The sequence below is a fragment of the Lepidochelys kempii genome, chromosome 6 (assembly GCF_965140265.1).
Source record: "Lepidochelys kempii isolate rLepKem1 chromosome 6, rLepKem1.hap2, whole genome shotgun sequence".
Lineage (NCBI taxonomy): Eukaryota > Metazoa > Chordata > Testudines > Cheloniidae > Lepidochelys > Lepidochelys kempii.
The window spans coordinates 101,436,215-101,456,517 of record NC_133261.1 but is presented as its reverse complement, the minus strand read 5'-3'; the positions used below and the strand labels follow the sequence as shown (position 1 = coordinate 101,456,517).

The 20,303-nt window shown below is 46.1% G+C and overlaps 1 protein-coding gene across 1 annotated transcript in view; it reads left to right on the top strand.

Annotated features, from left to right (window-relative positions):
- Positions 1-159: 159 nt before the first annotated feature.
- The window catches only part of FOXN3 (forkhead box N3), a 304,443-nt gene continuing 284,299 nt past the window's right edge, over positions 160-20,303 (top strand). The window contains exon 1 of the mRNA XM_073349399.1: positions 160-345. The gene's annotated coding sequence lies outside the window, so the exon portion shown is untranslated. The remainder of the gene's footprint in view (positions 346-20,303) is intronic.

Below are 20,303 nucleotides of genomic sequence, written 5' to 3'. Positions count from 1 at the left end.
TAAAGCAGGCAGTGCTTACATGACCATGTTCCCCACTAGGTGCTGGCAAGTGAGTCAGAACAATAAACATGATCTTTATTCTGCAATACAGTTTGTGGGACTCTCTATTATAGTTGAGCACTAGGACCCAGCAGAAAGTTTCCTTATTTCTGTGCTTTTAGCAGTACCTCTGACACAAGGATAGCTCAGTGAGCATGGAGTCTGGGTTATGGCTGCATTCTGACTATAGGGATCATTCCAAATATTGAACAAAACCAGAATGGAAGGATTAACTGTGAGAATATAACATACCTGCAACAGCAACTAATGCAGAAGGAAGCAAGAGCAAAAAACAAAGATTAAAAGGTAACTAAAATGGTTCTCATTTCCTGTCTTTTAATCTTTGGCTCAGTGTTTAGTATTGTCATTAGAAACCTATAAATGTTCAGGCAACTGCATGGGTGCACACTTGAATTTTTAGATTTTGTCCCCCCTCCCCGGAAAAAAAATCCATCTGTTTCTAAATGGATACACTGCATGCAGCTTAAACTGTAAAAGGATGCAGGATGTACAGTAACCTTATCCAAATTAGTTTAGCTCCAAAAGTAAGTTCATATAAAAACAAACAAACAAAAACTTTCTGCAGGCGTTTAGTTGCTAAACCTTTTTGCTTCATTTGTTGTGGAAAAGCAGAACTTGCTTGATCTGATCAGGTAATTGATGTGTGTTTGTTAATAGCTTTCTAGGCTACATTGAGAATGAGTTATGAATGACAAAAATGTTCAAGGGCCTGATCCCATGCAGTCTTTACTCAGGCAAAACTCCTGTTCACTTCAAGGACTTGCAGGACGGGGTCCTCCTAATTTTGCAGTTGTGCTAATTTTGGTAGTTAACATTATTGATGGTCACTCAGCTTTGTTGTTTTAACCAAATTTTCAGATCTGTGGTTGCAATTTAGATCAAGCTTCAGGTCAATCAGCTATTCTGAATTTATTTTTTAGATTCTAAATAGAGATTAATAATATTTGGAGGGGAAACTGCCAGGCCAGAGCTGCTAAGAATTTTCTCCACTTTTTGCTCACAATACAGAAAGATATTTTTGGAAAATAAAGCATTTTGCCCCAGCAACTCTACGGCCAAATCCTATAAAGCTGCTGAGCACCTCCTGTGAGGTGCTGAGTACCTTCCCCTGACTTCAGTGGGTTTTAATGGCACTGAGCACATCACAGGATTGGACACTTAAATTGCAGGGTGTTTTGTTTCATTTTAGTGTCAATAGGCTGAGTGTTGGTAGTTCTCAAACACAAGCTGTGCTTCAGGAAAGGCATCTGAGAACTGTTGGGGTGGATGATGATAATAATTTAAAAATGCATCAAATTTGAAAGGAATAGGCTATTGACAGCCTCCATATGGAGATTGTCATAGCCAGTGTGCTTCCAGTTCATTGACACAGTCATTTCACTAATCTTAGGCAGACACCCTGTTATATTTCTTTTGTTCCTGTGTTTCACTGATTTTTAGATCTGTTTTATAGAGAAGCCCAGTCCATACTTTACAGTTCGTATATTTGTTTTATACACACTCACACACAATGATTCATCAGTTGTGTTAAGATTGATTTGTCAAAGCTATTCAGAGAGGTATTTTCCTATTTTCTGATTAGCTTCCCCTTGCCTGCCTTTCTTCAATATTGACTTCTAACTTAGTTGGACTTTTTCTTGGGTTTATTTCTTCAAAATATATATGTGATTACTCTCTCAATAAAATAAGCCTCTCCTCCCCTTTCCCCCCCATCCCTCCCCAGCATACTTGTTAGACTGTGGTCAGCTTTTGTTTTGTATTATCAAAATATTTCTGTAAAATTCTGTCATTACTGCAGTATTGTGGTATACACAATTCAGTTGACTGAAACTTTAATTGCAGCAAACAGTGTTATGCTGTAGTATCATTTGCGTTACACCAGACCATTTCTTGGGTGCGTAGTGGGTAACTGGATTTCTTAATAAAATTATTACATTAGAATTTTTCATGCACAAAATGTTTACCCGGTGAGAGGGTAAATCAAAAATAAAAATGAATAAACAATTAGGATGAGTTTGTGCAGTATTAAAAAATCATGGCAAGGCCACTGTTATGAGCACAATGAATTCGGCAGCAAAACCGTGTTTTTCTCTCAGTATCTCATGCAGTAGCCAGGAAACTCTGGAAAGTGTGATCTCTTTGCAACTGAAAATATAAGGCCTTCTAACATTTGCAGCCTAAGCATTACGTGTCATTAAAGTAGCTCTCTTGTAAAAGAGGGACTGTCCCAGGAGCTGTAAAATCTATAAACACTTTTCTGATTGGCTTAAAAATTTAGACACAGGAAGTGGATGGTATCTAATAACAGACAAGTGGAGACACCGTTGTCATGGAAACTGAGAAGACTACCCCCCATTTATTTAAAAAAAGAAAAGAAAAGAAAAAAAAAAAAAAAGCCTGCATGTCATCAGAAATGCCTGCAGAACACGCTGGCTTCTGCTGCCTTTCCCACAGCATCTGTTGAAACCTGAGAATGTGCCTGTCACATCAAGGTCATGTTACAACAAACCCTGCACTGTCTTCCATATTTCGTATCTATATTTCACTTCAGACTCTTGAAAGAACAAAGAGTTAAGGGAATCAACCTGCAGTCCTTACTCAGGCAAAACTCCCACTGATTTCAGTGGGAGTCTTGCCTGAGCAAGGCCTGTAGTATTGGGCCCAGAAGATGTTTCTGCTGAAGTTTCGGGTTCCATACTGTGAAAAGGCTAAGACAAGAGGGGCTGAGGAAAAAAAGTATGCGGGTGACTATTATTTTAACTTGCTACTGGGCCAAACTAATTCCTTGTGTAGCTCCTGTGGCTTCCAGAGGAGTTATAACAGATTAATTAGGCCCATTTTATAGGTGCTGGAACTAAGGGTGCAGGCGGTGCTGCCGCACCCCCCTGGCTTGAAGTGGATTCCATTATGTACTGGGCTTACAGTTTGGTTCAATGGCTCTCAGCACCCCCACTATAAAAACAGTTCCAGCGCCCCTGCTTGTCATCCTTAATTACCAAAATATGTTAAAAGTTTATTATTTAAATTTGAATGTCACAACTCTCCTTCATATCTTGGGGGAAAAACCTTGAATGAATAAGTGTCAACTGTTAACATTAAGTAATCCTTTCTATTGGAGCCTCTGTTTGCTTCAGGAACACAGTGAAGGTTACAACTGAGACATGAAAGAAAAACATACTGCATGAGGGGTGAATACGGCATGGGAAAATAAAGACTGATAATAAACCGCTACAATTAGTATTATGGTTAATTAAAGTTTTACTTTGCTGGTCTTTTGAAAAGTTTCTTGTGTCTGAGAGGGAAGAGCCATTTTGCTTTTAAAAGCTTAACTGGAATCTTTCACAACAAACTCACAAGAAAGACTTGTGGGAGGGGTTGATTCCTTCCTCCCCTTGGGTAGCTGATGCTGATCTCAAATGTTTCTGACAGAAGAACATCTCTGCATGTTTATTACATTTGCTCCGAAGCATTTCATTTTGGTGTTCCCTTAGATTCCCATTTAGCAGTGTTATCCTTATCAAATGGTTAGTGTAAACCACTTGAATGCTTCACCCTCAATATAAATCATCAGTTTTGAAAGCTACTACAATGACTAGTCTGACCTTTGTTTTCTCTTTACTTGCATATTTCATTGGTTTTTAAGGAAAACTAGCTGACTGCTGAGCAGTTGTTATAGCTTTAGGGCCAGATCTGAGTTGATAACAAGCTGAAGGTGCTCAGAATCTTGCAGGAGGCACTCTGCACCTTCCAGGACTGGACCCTTACTTTCTGAAAAACAAAGGGCTGACTCATTTACATTAAGGCTAGAGCAGTGTATTAAATCAGTGTAAGTGTAATGTACTCCCTTTACGCTGCCAGAGGGGTTTACAATGAGTCAAATAAGTTATTTGAGTGCAAATAAGAGTCAGCCTCCGAGAGTTCTAGAACTGAAGCATGTCAGCTTATTATGAAAACAGTGGTTCATGTACACTTTAGAAAAGTCTTTGAGATTTGGATAATTGCATAATTTTATCCAGCTCATATTTAATTAGCTAGATGTTACTTTTAATTGAGTGGAACTTAAATGAAGAATGTGAGGCTTAATGGCAAAAGTTGTTCTCTTTTCTAGCAAAGAATTTCCTGTTGTCAGGATCTTTCTTATCTGTAGGAACGTTCATTGGCAGGAAATATGTCAGTTACTTGTTTTTACAAACTGAAGGAAATGAACTGGATTAGTTAGTTGCTTTCTCGATTCAACCTTCATTCTTCATGGTCCCTAATGTTTGTGTAACAGTATTTATCTCTGATCAGTTTAGTGTGTAAAAGTTTTATTACACCAAACACTTATCAGTACTCTTTGACATGTGAAATGCAAGATACTATCGGAAGCAAAATTATATTTGGTTTTGTCAATCCACATTTCCTCCACCCTGCTCCCTTTTTCAAAAGTGGACTGTAAAACTGAATGCATAAATTGCCTGTTTGCATGCAGAACTGGTATTTGGATGTGCAAATTGGATAACTAATTTCCTGTATAGTCAGTTTGCATGCACAGATTTTTTTTCTCAAAGGCCAGTTTCTGAGGGCATAAAGTCGTACATGAATTATTTTATTAATTGTCCTTTGCATTTCTAATTCACCTTCCACCCAGGGATCACCAAACACTTTACAAACATTAATACTCACAACACGTGTGAGGCAGGGAGGTATTATCTCCATTGTGTAGATAAGGAAACTGAGGCACAAAATGGTCAAATGACTTGTCCAAGGTTACAAAGCAAGTGAGTGGCAGAGCTAGGAAGAGAACTCAGATTAAGTCTCAGGTCTAGGTGTCCACCTCCCAGTCTTGGCTCTACTGCCATCCATAAACCCTGGAAGCACCAACTGAGTTTAAGTGCCTACATTTTTGCAGGTAAACTTCCCTAGGCCCCTATGTTACTGCCTTTGGAATGTGCACTGATTCCTCACTCTAAACATCTGGACACCTAGCTCCTGCCTAAGCTCCAGAGCAATTCACAAACCAGGGGAAGATAGGCATTTAGCTGCCTAAGTTGTCTCTGGGTCCAGATCTGGTAGGTATGCTCAGAGGCCATCTACCAGCTGGGGTCCCATTCAAAATCTGGATGGAAGAGGTGGTGGCTACTTTTAGCATGCTGGTTATAACACTTACCTGAGATGAAGAAGACCCAAGTTCAATTCCCCTTCTCTGCCAGAGAGGGAAGAAAGGATTTGAACAGCTGTCTCCTACCCCTCACAGAATAGTGCTCTGATGACTGAGCTATGGGACAATCAGAGGCCTGGTCTACACTAAAAAGTTAGGTTGAAGGAAGCTGACTTAAGTCGACCTGTTAATGGATGTGTCTACACTACCAGGTCCTTTACACCAACCTAAATTGCCTTTAATGTTGACTTCTGTAATCCACCTCTGCAAGAGGTGTAGCACTTAATTCGATTTTCATGGATTGACTGCAAGGTAATGCAGACGCAGTGTTGTGTAATTTGACTTAATTGGCCTCCATGTGGTGTCGTACAATGCTCGGCTGTGACCGCTCTGGAAATCATTCTCAACTCTGCTGCACTGCAGCCATGTACACAGGAAACAGCCCCTCCCCTGCTAAAGCCCCAGGAATCTTTGATTTCCCATTTCCTGTTTGATTAGCATTGGGAGCATGCCAGCTTGAACACAGCTGATCATGGAGACTACACGCCCCAAACGCGCTCCAGCCTGGTCTGCACAGGAGGTGGTGTATCTCATCGCTGTGGGGGGAGAAGAGTCTATGCAGGCAGAACTCCGATCCAGCAGAAGAAATGCTGACATCTATGCAAAGATCGCTCCTGGAATGGGGGAGAAGGGCTACATGAGGGACACACAGCAGTGCCGTCTGAAAATAAAAGAACTTTGCCAAGTGTACCAGAAGGCAAAGAAGGCAAACAGTCGTTCTGGTGTTGAACCCCACACATGCTAGTTCTACAATGAGCTGCATGTAATTCTTGAGAGTGATCCTACCAGCACCCCCACAAGCAATGTGGACAACTCACAGGTGTGTGAATCTAGGGACAACAAGGAGGACAATATGGTGGATGAGGAAGAGGAGGAGGAGGAGAATGGAAGACAGGTGAGCAGTGGATCCATTCTCCCTAAGAGCCAGGAAATATTTTTAACCTGTGGGTCGCAGGACATCATGGTGGCCAACCGTGATGCTGGGAAAGGCACCTCTGGTGAGCATACAGTTACCATCAAAGTCCAGTTAAACTTTAGTGGGCACACACATTCGGTGGTATTTCATGTTTACTGTGAAGAAAAAGCGAGCTGCTATGGTGGCAGAGGGTGGCCCCCAGAAAAGACTGTTTATGTGGACTGGGATTATGTGGAATCCTCCAGGGATATCTCTAGGAAACGTTCATGGAGGTACTCTGCAATCCTTTGCAGAAGGTTTCTGGGCAGGACAGTCTTATTTCCTCCACCATAATAGGACACTTTCCCATGCAACTCCTGAATTAATTCTGCTGGCATCATTGCGGTACACAGCATAGCAGCATAAGGACCGGCTCTATACCCAGATGCTTGCAGCATCTCCTTCCTTTCTGCCTCTGTTACCCTCAGGAGACTGGTATCACAGAGGGTCGCCTAGGGGAAACAGGGGAAGTTCTCATTAAAAGTGCTCTTAGAAGAAAAAAAAAAAAAGGGCAGGTAGACCCACCCCACACCCACACATTCCGGATTACCAAACCACGCAGCCACTAATGTGCCTTTACTGTGCTCGGCGTGGGTCGGTAAGTAATTTAAAGTGGCTGATATGGGACTGGGGCCCCACATGAGAGATTCCGCAATTTGGGAGTGAAAATGTTCCCCCTACCCCATTCGTAAACAGTTTCCCATGGAGCTACCTTTGCTTCCGACATGAGCCTGCCATAAATTTCATTAAAAGTGTGGTCACCCATGACCCGGGGAGGGCCTACTCACCATGGCTGGAGCAGCAAAATTGCACAGTGAATGGTTACAGATTATGTTATGGCTTGCACCTAATGTAATAAGGGTTGTTTTTTTTTAAGAAAACGGCCTTGCTTTGGAAACATTTTATTCATGTGTAACCCTTCTGCCCATCAGAGTTGGCAGCAACAAGGGCCGGGTTCAATATCTAGGGGTTCCATTCCAATAACACAATGCAAACCGGCTCGAGCCCCCACCCAGTGACCTGGGACAAATATATACCACCCCCGCTGGGCGCCTCCAAGAGGCAATACTTCCCCTCTCGCAAGCACATAGTCTGAGTGTAGCAAAAGTCTTTTAATAACAGAGAGAAACAATGTGGCATTATGTTGGGGAAACACCACCAACAGGATTCATAACACAACCCATGAGCAAAAAAACCCACCCCAGGCAAATTGGGGCATGCCCTTTTTCCTTTGGTTCTTGAGTCCAGCAACCCCAAATCACCCGAAGTCCCAAAAGTCCAATGCCCCAAAAGTCTCTGTCCCTGGTCAGGGCGGCCCCAGAGTTTGAAAGTTTATCAGCGGAGCTTTACCTCCCAACCTGGGTGGAAATGGGACAGGGGTAAGAGGCACCTTACGTGATCTGAAGCTGACCGCCCCATAGCGGCGCTCCACTCCGCCAGCCGCCCCACGAACTCCTTCGCTCAGCTGCGCTCCACTCCGCTCCACCAGCCGCCCCACGAACTCCTTCGCTCAGCTGCGCTCCGCTCCACCAGCCGCCCCACGAACTCCTTCGCTCAGCTGCGCTCCGCTCCGCTCCGCCAGCCGCCCCACGAACTCCTGCGCTCAGCTCCACGGCCCACAAGCAGCTCCTGCCATCCACACACTGCTCCGCATCGAACTGCTTCACCAGCCGTCCCCGCAAACTGCTCCACAATATATCTTCAGGCTCCCCCACTACTTAACACAACACTCAGTGATTTCAGCTCTTAGGTGAATTCAGCTTATAGTAGGGGAGCCCCAGTGCTGGTGCACTGTCAGCCCAAAGTGAGCTCAGCAGCCTATAACTAGACTTCTAATGATATCAAAATTAGCTCTGATATTCCACAGTGGAGAGAGGAGGAAGTGCAATCAGCATGTAAGGCCCTCACCAAGGGGCCCATGCCACCAAGTATTAATACTTGTCCCCAGCCTCTCTCCATTCACACAGTTTTGGAACCCATGACCCTTGCCTAGCGAGTGCTACTTAGTTGATGGTGAATCCCTCCATCATAACAAAAGGCCACGTACAGTTCCAAGCAAAGTTCCCATAATCAGGGTAATAACAATTTATTCTTCCTGCCCCAATAACAGAGACACTGGGGATCCCACAGCAGCCAAAGTGACCATTTGGGCAGCTATGGTCTCATTCTAGGCGTGGTGGGTGTGCCTATGCAAATGAGATCGGCCCCTGAAGTTCTTTTCCACAACTTGCCACACCTCACCACCAGATGTCAGGGTGGAGCTCATCCTGACACTGCTTACACATGTGCAATGGCTCCTTTATTTTTTCCCCAGACTCACACACCTGTAGGGGTTCACCTTGCTTGTGGAAATGTGTCCTTCGGCGTGTCATCAACACCTGAAAGCAGACTTTTGCTGATTGGAAGGAGAAGAAAGAGAACGCGGGAGGATATATTCACTGAGATAATGCACGCCTCTGGGACAGCTGACACAGAGCTGAGAGCGTAGAGGATTTCACTGTCCGAGAAGTTAGACATGGATATGGAGAACAGGAAAGCTTCCAATGAGCAAGAGGAGCAGTGCAAGATGAGATGCTTCAGATTATGAGGGACCAAGCAGACATGTTGTGATGTCTGGTTGAACTGCAGGAACAGAAGCAGGAGGGTAGAGTCCCTCTGCAGACCCTGGTGGACAGCCAGCCAGCATCGCCTGGTGCAGAATCACCCTCCCCCAAGAGTTCCATGAGGCGTGAGCATAAAGTCCATTATCCCTTTCACTTAACTCAGGGGGAGGGTACAAGTAACAGAAGGCTCCTATTCACAGACCTTTGATGGTCTGGAATGTGGTGTTATGTTACACACCTGAAAATGTTTCTCCTGTTCCAACTTTACAACCCCTTTTCCCCAGGTCACCTATTTTCTGCTCTCCCTCTTTACTTATGTTTGTTAAATAAAGTAAATGGATTCAAGAAATAAATGTTCTTTACTGAGTAGAAGCAGTGGGCTGGGGTGGAGGGTTGGCTTTACAGGGACAGTGATACAAGTCAGGTGAAGCTTTGGGAAAGCACAATGCAGACACGCAGCTCATGTTACTGTAACTCATTATCGAAATGGCTTTTCAAAGCCTCGCGGATACGCAGCACCCCTTGCTATGCTCTTCTCATTGCCCTGGTGTCTAGCTGCTCAAAAATGGCTGCCATGCAATCTGTCTCAACTGCCCACCCTTACAGAAAATTTCCCCCCTTTTTTTCACTTTTATGGATATTATGGAGCACACAGCAGGCAGCTATAACCATGGGGCTGTTCTCTTCACTAAGGTCCAACCTTATTAGGAAACTTCTCCAGCACCCTTTTATATGACCAAAGGCAAATTCAACCACCATTCTGCACTTGCTGAGCCTATAGTTGAAACGTTCCTTACTGCTGTCCGGATGGCCGGTGTACGGCTTCATGAGCCATGGGAGCAAGGGGTAGGCTGGGTCCTCCAGGATAACTACAGGCATCTCTAAGTCGTCAATGTTCATTTTGTGGTCTGTAAAGAAATTCCCAGATTGTAGCTTTTTGAACAGACCCGAGTGCCTAAAAATGCACGCATCATGAACCTTTCCCGACCATCCTATGTTGATGTCGATGAAACACCCCCTGTGATCCACCAGCACTTGCAACACCATTGAAAAGTATCCCTTTTGGTTTATGTACTCTTTGGCAAGGTGGTCTTGTGGCCAGAATGGGGATGTGTGTGCCATCTATCGCCCCACCGCAATTAGGGAACCCTATCACGGCGAAACCATCCACTATGTCCTGCACATTCCCCAGACTCACTACCCTTCATAGCAGAAGTCAATTAATGGCCCTGCACGCTTGGAGCACAGCAGCTCCCATGGTTGACTTACCTACTCCAGATTGGTTCCCCACTGACCAGTAACTCTCTGGCGTTGCAAGCTTCCAAATAGCAATCGCCACTCACTTCTCCACTGTCAGAGCAGATCTCATCATTGTGTTGCTGAACTGCAGGGCAGGAGAAAGCTCTGCACAAAGTTCCTGGAAGGCAGCCTTCTGCATTTGAAAATCCTGCAGCCACTGCTTGTCATTCCATACCTGCAAAACCAGTCAGTGCTTGTTTCACGGGACCAGAAACGGCGCTCAATAGAGCGCAGCTGCTCCGTGACTGCCAGCAGCAACTGTGAATTGTTTTTTCCAATGGCTTGCGGCAGGGTGGCAAATCCTACTTCGGCTCTGGAAATACTGCAGGAGAAGGCGCGAGGTATTTGAGATGGTCACAGCAAGAGTGCACAACAGAGAAGGCTCCATGCTTCTGGAGTTTTAAGGTGGCCGTTTTAAGTTGCAAAAACCACTGGGTTGTTTCCTGGTAATATGAGGGAGGGAGAATAGTGCATCATGGGATGCCAATGCAACGTTCCCATTCGCCCCTGTGACAATGTTTTGGTCCCATGAGGAATTGCACAAACTTCCCGAAACACACTGCGGCAAGCTGCACTTTGGGATAGCTACCCGTGATGCACTCCATTGAGACACTGAGCATGGTGTGGCCATGCACAATCAACTTAATTAATTTGGAGGCTTGAGGTTGAATTAGATAAAGTCAACTTAATTTTGTAGTGTAGACAAGCCCTGAGATGGGGCTCCTTCAATCTCTCCTGCTGAAGCTGTTGCATGGTGCATAAATAAAGGTGATGGGAGCAGAGAAATCAGACCTGGGATCTCCCACCTTCCAGGTGGGTGCTCTAACCACTGAATTGCAGTCAGTCCCACCTGGATTGTGGATTCCACTGTGGATAAACACTTAGCTAGTCATTGGATTAGAGAGAGGGAGAGAGAGAGAGAGAGAGAGAGAGAGAGGTCCCTCCCAGGATTCCAGTTTACAATGTAATTGGGGGGAAAAACCCCACACCAATTGAAAACAACTGGAGGTACCAAAAATTTAGATCCATTTCCTTTTCGGAGCCTCCTCCAAGTCTGAAGTTGTTGGGATCCCAGGTTGGAGACCAGTGATTAAGTTGAGATTCTGAAAACTGAGCGCTTACAGGTGGACTCATCGACCCATACTTAGGCACCGAAATAAGAATAAGTGGCCTGATTTTTTCAAAAGTGCTGAGAGCACACAGCAGTTCCCAGCCATGGAATCTCCTGGGTGCTCTGCACTTTTGAAATCCCCATTTATGTAGGTGCCTGACTTCATAGTCCTGTTTTTGAAAATCTTGGATTAAATAAATATAACATGAGCACCTAATGATAAATCTTTTCATGGCAGTGTCTTTGCATGATCACTTTGCCTGAGACCCAGAAGGTCTGTAAGAGGGATGGGCTGGCCTCTCGGACCCAAATAATGCAGTGTAAAAACAGACCTCATAGACTGCACCTGTTAACAAAACACTATATATTAAGCCTACAATAAGCTCATTATTAGCCTGTTCACGGAGATACTAAGTACTCAGTGATACCGTCACAATTTTTCATAATAAAAGAAACACTCAACCTAAAATACAAAGCTAAAGGTGCTGAATGGTCCTGAGCATGGTAGAAACAGAAAGCTAGATTGATTGACAGTAATAATATAGCTCTGGATTATTACTAGACATGAGCAGATCCAAACCAGGCCTATCCTGTGGTTTTAAGTTCAAGGCTGAATCCACTCTAGAGTTCAGGTTCAGATTTGATTGTGCCAAAATCTCCTGAGCTATACTTCCAAGGTTCTGAGATGGATGAGCCATCAGACTCATAGGCAGGAGACCTGGGTCCTTTCCCGGTTTTCCCTTTGATGCTGTCTGTGGCGTTTGGCAAGTCATTTCTGCTTCCTGGGGATAATGATACTTACCTTCTATGTAAAGTGCTTTGAGATGTACTGTTGAAAAGCACTATATAAGAATTGAGTATTATTATTATTATTTTATTATATCTGTGCCATAGTTTCCCCTTGTGTAAAATGGGAATAACGAAGCTTGACGCCTCTCATCATCTTGTGTCTTGATTATTGCAATATCCGTTTCTCTGGCCTTGATAAATGCAACGTTGCCTTGCTCATGTCCATTCAGAATGCTGCTGCAAAAATCATTTTCCTAGACCGTCACTTTGATCATATCATCCCGCTTCGGGTTCCCCCTTCTCTATCACATCAAACATACATGCCTGTCTTCAATTCCAAGGCCCTTCACAGCCTCTCCTCACCCTACCTGTCATCTCTCACTTGCTATCAAGATTTCGATTCCTGCCTCCAGTCGGCCCATGCTGCCAGCCTCCATTGCCCAGTTATTAAATTTTCACACACGCACCTTTGTGCTTTGCTCATGCTGCTCCTCATGCTTGGAAGAAGCCCCTCATAAATATCCTCAAAACTACTGCTTATCCTTCTTTGAACCCTGCCTTTCAACTCTTCTTTTCTGTGATGCCTACAAAAAAATGGAGAACTGTTAGGCTGCTGGTATGCTGACATCATGGCCTATCATTCTGAGGGTATGTCTACACTACGAAATTAGGTCGAATTTATAGAAGTCGGTTTTTTAGAAATCGCTTTTATATATTCGAGTGTGTGTGTCCCCACAGAAAATGCTCTAAGTGCATTAAGTGCATTAACTCGGCGGAGCGCTTCCACAGTAACGAGGCAAGCGTCGACTTCCGAAGCGTTGCACTATGGGTAGCTATCCCACAGTTCCCGCAGTCTCCGCTGCCCATTGGAATTCTGGGTTGATATCCCAATGCCTGATGGGGCTAAAACATTGTCGCGGGTGGTTCTGGGTACATATCGTCAGGCCCCCGCTCCCTCCCTCCCCCCGTGAAAGCAAGGGCAGACAATCATTTCGCGCCTTTTTTCCTGAGTTACCTGTGCAGACGCCATACCACGGCAAGCATGGAGCCCGCTCAGGTAACCGTCACCCTATGTCTCCTGGGTGCTGGCAGACGCGGTACAGCATTGCTACACAGGAGCAGCAACCCCTTGCCTTGTGGCAGCAGACGGTACAGTACGACTGGTAGCCGTCATCGTCATGTCTGAGGTGCTCCTGGTCGCCTCTGTGAGGTCGATCAGGAGCGCCTGGGCAGACATGGGCGCAGGGACTAAATTTGGAGTGACTTGAGCAGGTCATTCTCTTTAGTCCTGCAGTCAGTCCTATTGAACCATCTTATGGTGAGCGGGCAGGCGATACGGACTGCTAGCAGTCGTACTGTACCATCTTCTGCCGAGCAGCCATGAGATGTGGATGGCATGCAGTCCTTCTGCACTGTCTGCTGCCAGCCAAAGATGTAAAAGATAGATGGAGTGGATCAAAACAAGAAATAGACCAGATTTGCTTCCCCCCCTCCCCTGTCTAGGGGACTCATTCTTCTAGATCACACTGCAGTCACTTACAGAGAAGGTGCAGCGAGGTAAATCTAGCCATGTATCAATCAGAGGCCAGGCTAACCTTCTTGTTCCAATAACGACAATAACTTAGGTGCACCATTTCTTATTGGAACCCTCCGTGAAGTCCTGCCTGAAATACTCCTTGATGTAAAGCCACCCCCTTTGTTGATTTTAGCTCCCTGAAGCCAACCCTGTAAGCGCCCCTCCCAGCGTCAGAGCAATGGCAAACAATCGGGCATCTGAGAGTGCTGTCCAGAGCACTCACAATGGAGCACTCTGATGGGGCTAAAACATTGTCGCGGGTGGTTCTGGGTACGTGTCGTCAGGCCCCCGTTCCCTCCCTCCCTCCGTGAAAGCAAGGGCAGACAATCATTTCGCGCCTTTTTTCATGAGTTACCTGTGCAGACACCATACCACGGCAAGCATGGAGCCAGCTCAGGTAACCGTCACCCTATGTCTCCTGGGTGCTGGCAGACGCGGTACGGCTTTGCTGCACAGTAGCAGCAACCCATTGCCTTCTGGCAGCAGACGGTGCAATACGATTGGTAGTCGTCCTCGTCGTGTCCGAGATGCTCCTGGCCACGTCAGCTGGGAGCGCCTGGGCAGACATGGGCGCAGGGACTAAATTTGGAGTGACTTGACCAGGTCATTCTCTTTAGTCCTGCAGTCCTATTGAACCGTCTTATGGTGAGCGGGCAGGCGATACGGACTGCTAGCAGTCGTACTGTACCATCTTCTGCCAGGCAGGCAAGAGATGAGGATTGCTAGCAGTCGTATTGTACCATCTTATGCCAGGCAGGCAAGAGATGAAGATGGCTAGCAGTCGTACTGTACCATCTTCTGCCAAGCAGCCATGAGATGTGGATGGCATGCAGTCCTTCTGCACCGTCTGCTGCCAGCCAAAGATGTAAAAGATAGATGGAGTGGGTCAGAACAAGAAATAGACCAGATTTGTTTTGTACTCATTTTCCTCCTCCCCTGTCTAGATCACACTGCAGTCACTCACAGAGAAGGTGCAGCGAGGTAAATCTAGCCATGTATCAATCAGAGGCCAGGCTAACCTCCTTGTTCCAATAACAACGATAACTTAGGTGCACCATTTCTTATTGGAACCCTCCGTGCAGTCCTGCCTGAAATACTCCTTGATGTACAGGCACACCCTTTGTTGATTTTAGCTCCCTGAAGCCAACCCTGTAAGCCGTGTCGTCAGTCGCCCCTCCCTCCATCAGAGCAATGGCAGACAATCGTTCCGCGCCTTTTTTCTGTGCGGACGCCATACCAAGGCAAGCATGGAGGCCGCTGAGCTCATTTTGGCAATTAGGAGCACATCAACCACCACACGCATTATCCAGCAGTATATGCAGCACCAGAACATGGCAACGCGATACCGGGCGAGGAGGCGACATCAGCGCGGTCCCGTGAGTGATCAGGACATGGACACAGATTTCTCTGAAAGCATGGGCCCTGCCAATGCATGCATCATGGTGCTAATGGGGCAGGTTCATGCTGTGGAACGCCGATTCTGGGCTCGGGAAACAAGCACAGACTGGTGGGACCGCATAGTGTTGCAGGTCTGGGACGATTCCCAGTGGCTGCGAAACTTTCGCATGCGTAAGGGCACTTTCATGGAACTTTGTGACTTGCTTTCCCCTGCCCTGAAGCGCATGAATACCAGGATGAGAGCAGCCCTCACAGTTGAGAAGCGAGTGGCGATAGCCCTGTGGAAGCTTGCAACGCCAGACAGCTACCGGTCAGTTGGGAATCAATTTGGAGTGGGCAAATCTACTGTGGGGGCTGCTGTGATGCAAGTAGCTCACGCAATCAAAGATCTGCTGATATCAAGGGTAGTGACCCTGGGAAATGTGCAGGTCATAGTGGATGGCTTTGCTGCAATGGGATTCCCTAACTGTGGTGGGGCTATAGACGGAACCCATATCCCTATCTTGGCACCGGAGCACCAAGCCGCCGAGTACATAAACCGCAAGGGGTACTTTTCGATAGTGCTGCAAGCTCTGGTGGATCACAAGGGACGTTTCACCAACATCAACGTGGGATGGCCGGGAAAGGTACATGACGCTCGCATCTTCAGGAACTCTGGTCTGTTTCAAAAGCTGCAGGAAGGGACTTTATTCCCAGACCAGAAAATAACTGTTGGGGATGTTGAAATGCCTATATGTATCCTTGGGGACCCAGCCTACCCCTTAATGCCATGGCTCATGAAGCCGTACACAGGCAGCCTGGACAGTAGTCAGGAGCTGTTCAACTACAGGCTGAGCAAGTGCAGAATGGTGGTAGAATGTGCATTTGGACGTTTAAAGGCGCGCTGGCGCAGTTTACTGACTCGCTTAGACCTCAGCGAAACCAATATTCCCACTGTTATTACTGCTTGCTGTGTGCTCCACAATATCTGTGAGAGTAAGGGGGAGACGTTTATGGCGGGGTGGAAGGCTGAGGCAAATCGCCTAGCTGCTGGTTACGCGCAGCCAGACACCAGGGCGGTTAGAAGAGCACAGGAGGGTGCGGTACGCATCAGAGAAGCTTTGAAAACCAGTTTCATGACTGGCCAGGCTACGGTGTGAAAGTTCTGTTTGTTTCTCCTTTGATGAAACCCCCCGCCCCTTGGTTCACTCTACTTCCCTGTAAGCTAACCACCCTCCCCTCCTCCCTTTAATCACTGCTTGCAGAGGCAATAAAGTCATTGCTGCTTCACAGTCATGCATTCGTTATTCATTCATCACACAAATAGGGAGATGACTACCAAGGTATCCCAGGAGGGGTGGTGGAGGAGGGAAGGAAAATGCCACACAGCACTTTAAGCACAGCACTTTAAAAGTTTACAACTTTAAAATTTATTGAATGACAGCCTTCTTTTTTTTGGGCAATCCTCTGTGGTGGAGTGGCTGGTTGGCCGGAGGCCCCCCCACCGCGTTCTTGGGCGTCTGGGTGTGGAGGCTATGGAACTTGGGGAGGAGGGTGGTTGGTTACAGAGGGGCAGCAGTGGCAGTCTGTGCTCCAGCTGCCTTTGCTGCAGCTCAACCATACACTGGAGCATTCTGGTTTGGTCCTGCAGCAGCCTCAGCATTGAATCCTGCCTCCTCTCATCACGCTGCCGCCACATTTGAGCTTCAGCCCTGTCTTCAGCCCGCCACTTACTCTCTTCAGCCCGCCACTTACTCTCTTCAGCCCTCCACCTCTCCTCCCGGTCATTTTGTGCTTTCCTGCACTCTGACATTATTTGCCTCCACGCATTCGTCTGTGCTCTGTCAGTGTGGGAGGACAGCATGAGCTCGGAGAACATTTCATCGTGAGTGCGTTTTTTTTTCTTTCTAAGCTTCACTAGCCTCTGGGAAGGAGAAGATCCTGTGATCATTGAAACACATGCAGCTTGTGGAGAAAAAAAAAGGGACAGCGGTATTTAAAAAGACACATTTTATAAAACAGTCACTACACTCTTTCAGGGTAAACCTTGCTGTTAACATTACATACATAGCACATGTGCTTTCGTTACAAGGTCGCATTTTGCCTCCTCCCACCGCGTGACTACCCCCTCAACCTTCCCCCCTCCCTGTGGCTAACAGCGGGGAACATTTCTGTTCAGCCACAGGCAAACAGCCCAGCAGGAACGGGCACCTCTGAGTGTCCCTGAAGAAAAGCACTCTATTTCAACCAGGTGACCATGAATTATATCTCACTCTCCTGAGGATAACACAGAGAGATAAAGAACGGATTTTGGTTGAATGCCAGCAAACATACACTGCAATGCTTTGTTCTACAGTGATTCCCGAGTACGTGTTACTGGCCTGGAGTGGTAAAGTGTCCTACCATGAAGGACGAAATACGGCTGCCCTCCCCAGAAACCTTTTGCAAAGGCTTTAGGACTACATCTAGGAGAACCGCAAATGCCAGGGCAAAGTAATCCTTTCACATGCTTGCTTTTAAACCATGTATAGCATTTTAAAAGGTACACTCACCAGAGGTCCCTTCTCCGCCTGCTGGGTCCAGGAGGCAGCCTTGGGTGGGTTCGGGGGGTACTGGCTCCAGGTCTAGGGTGAGAAACAGTTCCTGGCTGTCGGGAAAACCGGTTTCTCCGCTTGCTTGCTGTGAGCTATCTACAACCTCCTCCTCATCATCATCTTCTTCGTCCCCAAAACCTGCTTCCGTATTGCCTCCATCTCCATTGAAGGAGTCAAACAACACGGCTGGGGTAGTGGTGGCTGAACCCCCTAAAATGGCATGCAGCTCATCATAGAAGCGGCATGTTTGGGGCTCTGACCCAGAGCGGCTGTTCGCCTCTCTGGTTTTCTGGTAGGCTTGCCTCAGCTCCTTCAGTTTCACGCGGCACTGCTTCGGGTCCCTGTTATGGCCTCTGTCCTTCATGCCCTGGGAGATTTTCACAAAGGTTTTGGCATTTCGAAAACTGGAACGGAGTTCTGATAGCACGGATTCCTCTCCCCAAACAGCGATCAGATCCCGTACCTCCCGTTCGGTCCATGCTGGAGCTCTTTTGCAATTCTGGGACTCCATCATGGTCACCTGTGCTGATGAGCTCTGCATGGTCACCTGCAGCTTGCCACGCTGGCCAAACAGGAAATGAGATTCAAAAGTTTGCGGTTCTTTTCCTGTCTACCTGGCCAGTGCATCTGAGTTGAGAGTGCTGTCCAGAGCGGTCAGAATGGAGCACTCTGGGATAGCTCCCGGAGGCCAATACCATCGAATTGTGTCCACAGTACCCCAAATTCGAGCCGGCAACGTCGATTTAAGCGCTAATCCACTTGTCAGGGGTGGAGTAAGGAAATCGATTTTAAGAGCCCTTTAAGTCGAAATAAAGGGCTTCACTGTGTGGACGGGTGCAGGTTTAAATCAATTTAATGTTGCTAAATTCGACCTAAAGTCCTAGTGTAGACCAGGGCTGACCAATGTTTTTCTAACTGTTTCCTTGTACTCCCCCATCAGCCTGTATGTATCCATCTGTTGTCTTTTGTCTTATATTTAGATTGGAAGCTCTCTGGGGCTCATACCAGCTTTTTGTTCTGTGCTTGCACAATGCCTGGCACAATGGGGTCCTGGTCCATGACTAGGGCTCCTAAGTACTATAGTTAGATAAATTCATAATAATTTGTAAGAGCTTTGAGATATGTGGACAGAAAGAGAAATATAGATGATGACAGGTTTCAGAGTAACAGCCGTGTTAGTCTGTATTTGCAAAAAGAAAAGGAGGACTTGATGATGATGATTTTATTTATTATTTTGCTCCAGCTAGGACAGCTGGTGTTGTGAAAGTGCAACCATTAGATGTTCTTATCTTTAGTTGGGACAGGGCCTCTATTCTGTAAGGGCACGTGGGGTGATTCTGCTACAATGGCTGTGCTGGGGAAGCTCCTCCCTTTCCCCGAAATCTACATTTGCTGTGGGGTAATCTTTTAGCTGCTAACACTCTGCCTCCTTTCTCTGACTCTGCTTCATTGCATAGGCAGAGGGATTCTGGTTCGTGAGTTCTTTAAAATGTATTCCCTGGGTGACTGGCATCAGTCAGCCAGGAAGGAAGGCACCCCCTGCGTTAGAACACTGTGGATATTGGGACTCTGCTGCTGCTCAGGTGGAGTGCTGGGTCCCTTAACTTGAACCTAATTGCACAATACTTACCAGCTGCAGATACTCCTCCACATCCTATTCACGTCAGCTGAGCTACTTAACATGGCTTCAAAGACAATATACTAGACTTTTTAACAAATTGAGTTTAAGTACAAGACAATACAAGCTAGGCTTTGGAAAGCAATTCACAACATTAGCTTTATTGCTAATTGCTGCTTGTACTGTAAAATATTAGTACCCACTCTTTTTTTTTTCTTTTTTTGCTTTCCTGTAGACCATTGATCCTGCTGCTACAGAACCAAGTAATAACCTTACTTCTGCATTGGCCCTGCCTTGTATCTTGAGTTCTCCACGCCATAGGCAGCTCTGTGACTCCCTGATATGGTGATGGGTTTTTTTATGTTTGGCTTTACACAGTGGCCAACCTTTCCTCTGGATACGTCAGCTTCCAGTGTGGCCAGTATATGCAGCCTTTCTGGCCTGATTCATCCCCCGAGAGCCTCACCGTACATTATTTCTCTTACTAGCATCCTCCCGCAGTGAATTTCAGTGCTGGCTGCACTTGTTGTGAAGGGAAGCGTAGGCAATTATAAGAGAGGTGCCCAAACTAGGGTCCCAGCTTTTCCAAAGCTCAGAGTTGTTTGGATCTGGGTTTTGGAGCAGGTTCATCTCTACAAATTCCCAAGAAACTGGTTAATATGTTCATTTTAACCCTGAGTTTTGTAAAGCTTTTTGGGAAGGGTTTCAAATATCTCAATCCTGTTTTTTTTAACATTATCTTTACTGGGTTTTTCTAGCTTCATTCTTTACAGAGAGAAACCATATTTTAATAATTCACTTATATACTTTTCACTCCATTAACATTTTATCATTCTAGCATTGTGCATATGGCAAACTGCTTAATGTGCTCATTAGGGGCCTAATCCTGCTTCACACATGCACCTGTGTCCAGGTGTGGAAGTCCCTAAATGGAGCTGCTATTTTGCTTTTTGGACTGAGGGGAGTTTTTTAGATTAGATTAAACAAAACATGCAGAGTCGGGGGCTTGTTTGAGTTTTGTTTTTTAAGAAAAGGAAATGCACTTACTGCTACCTTAACGTGTTTATTAAGGGTCGGGTTGTAACTCAGAAAATAAAGGGAATAGTTAAGTGTCAGACCTC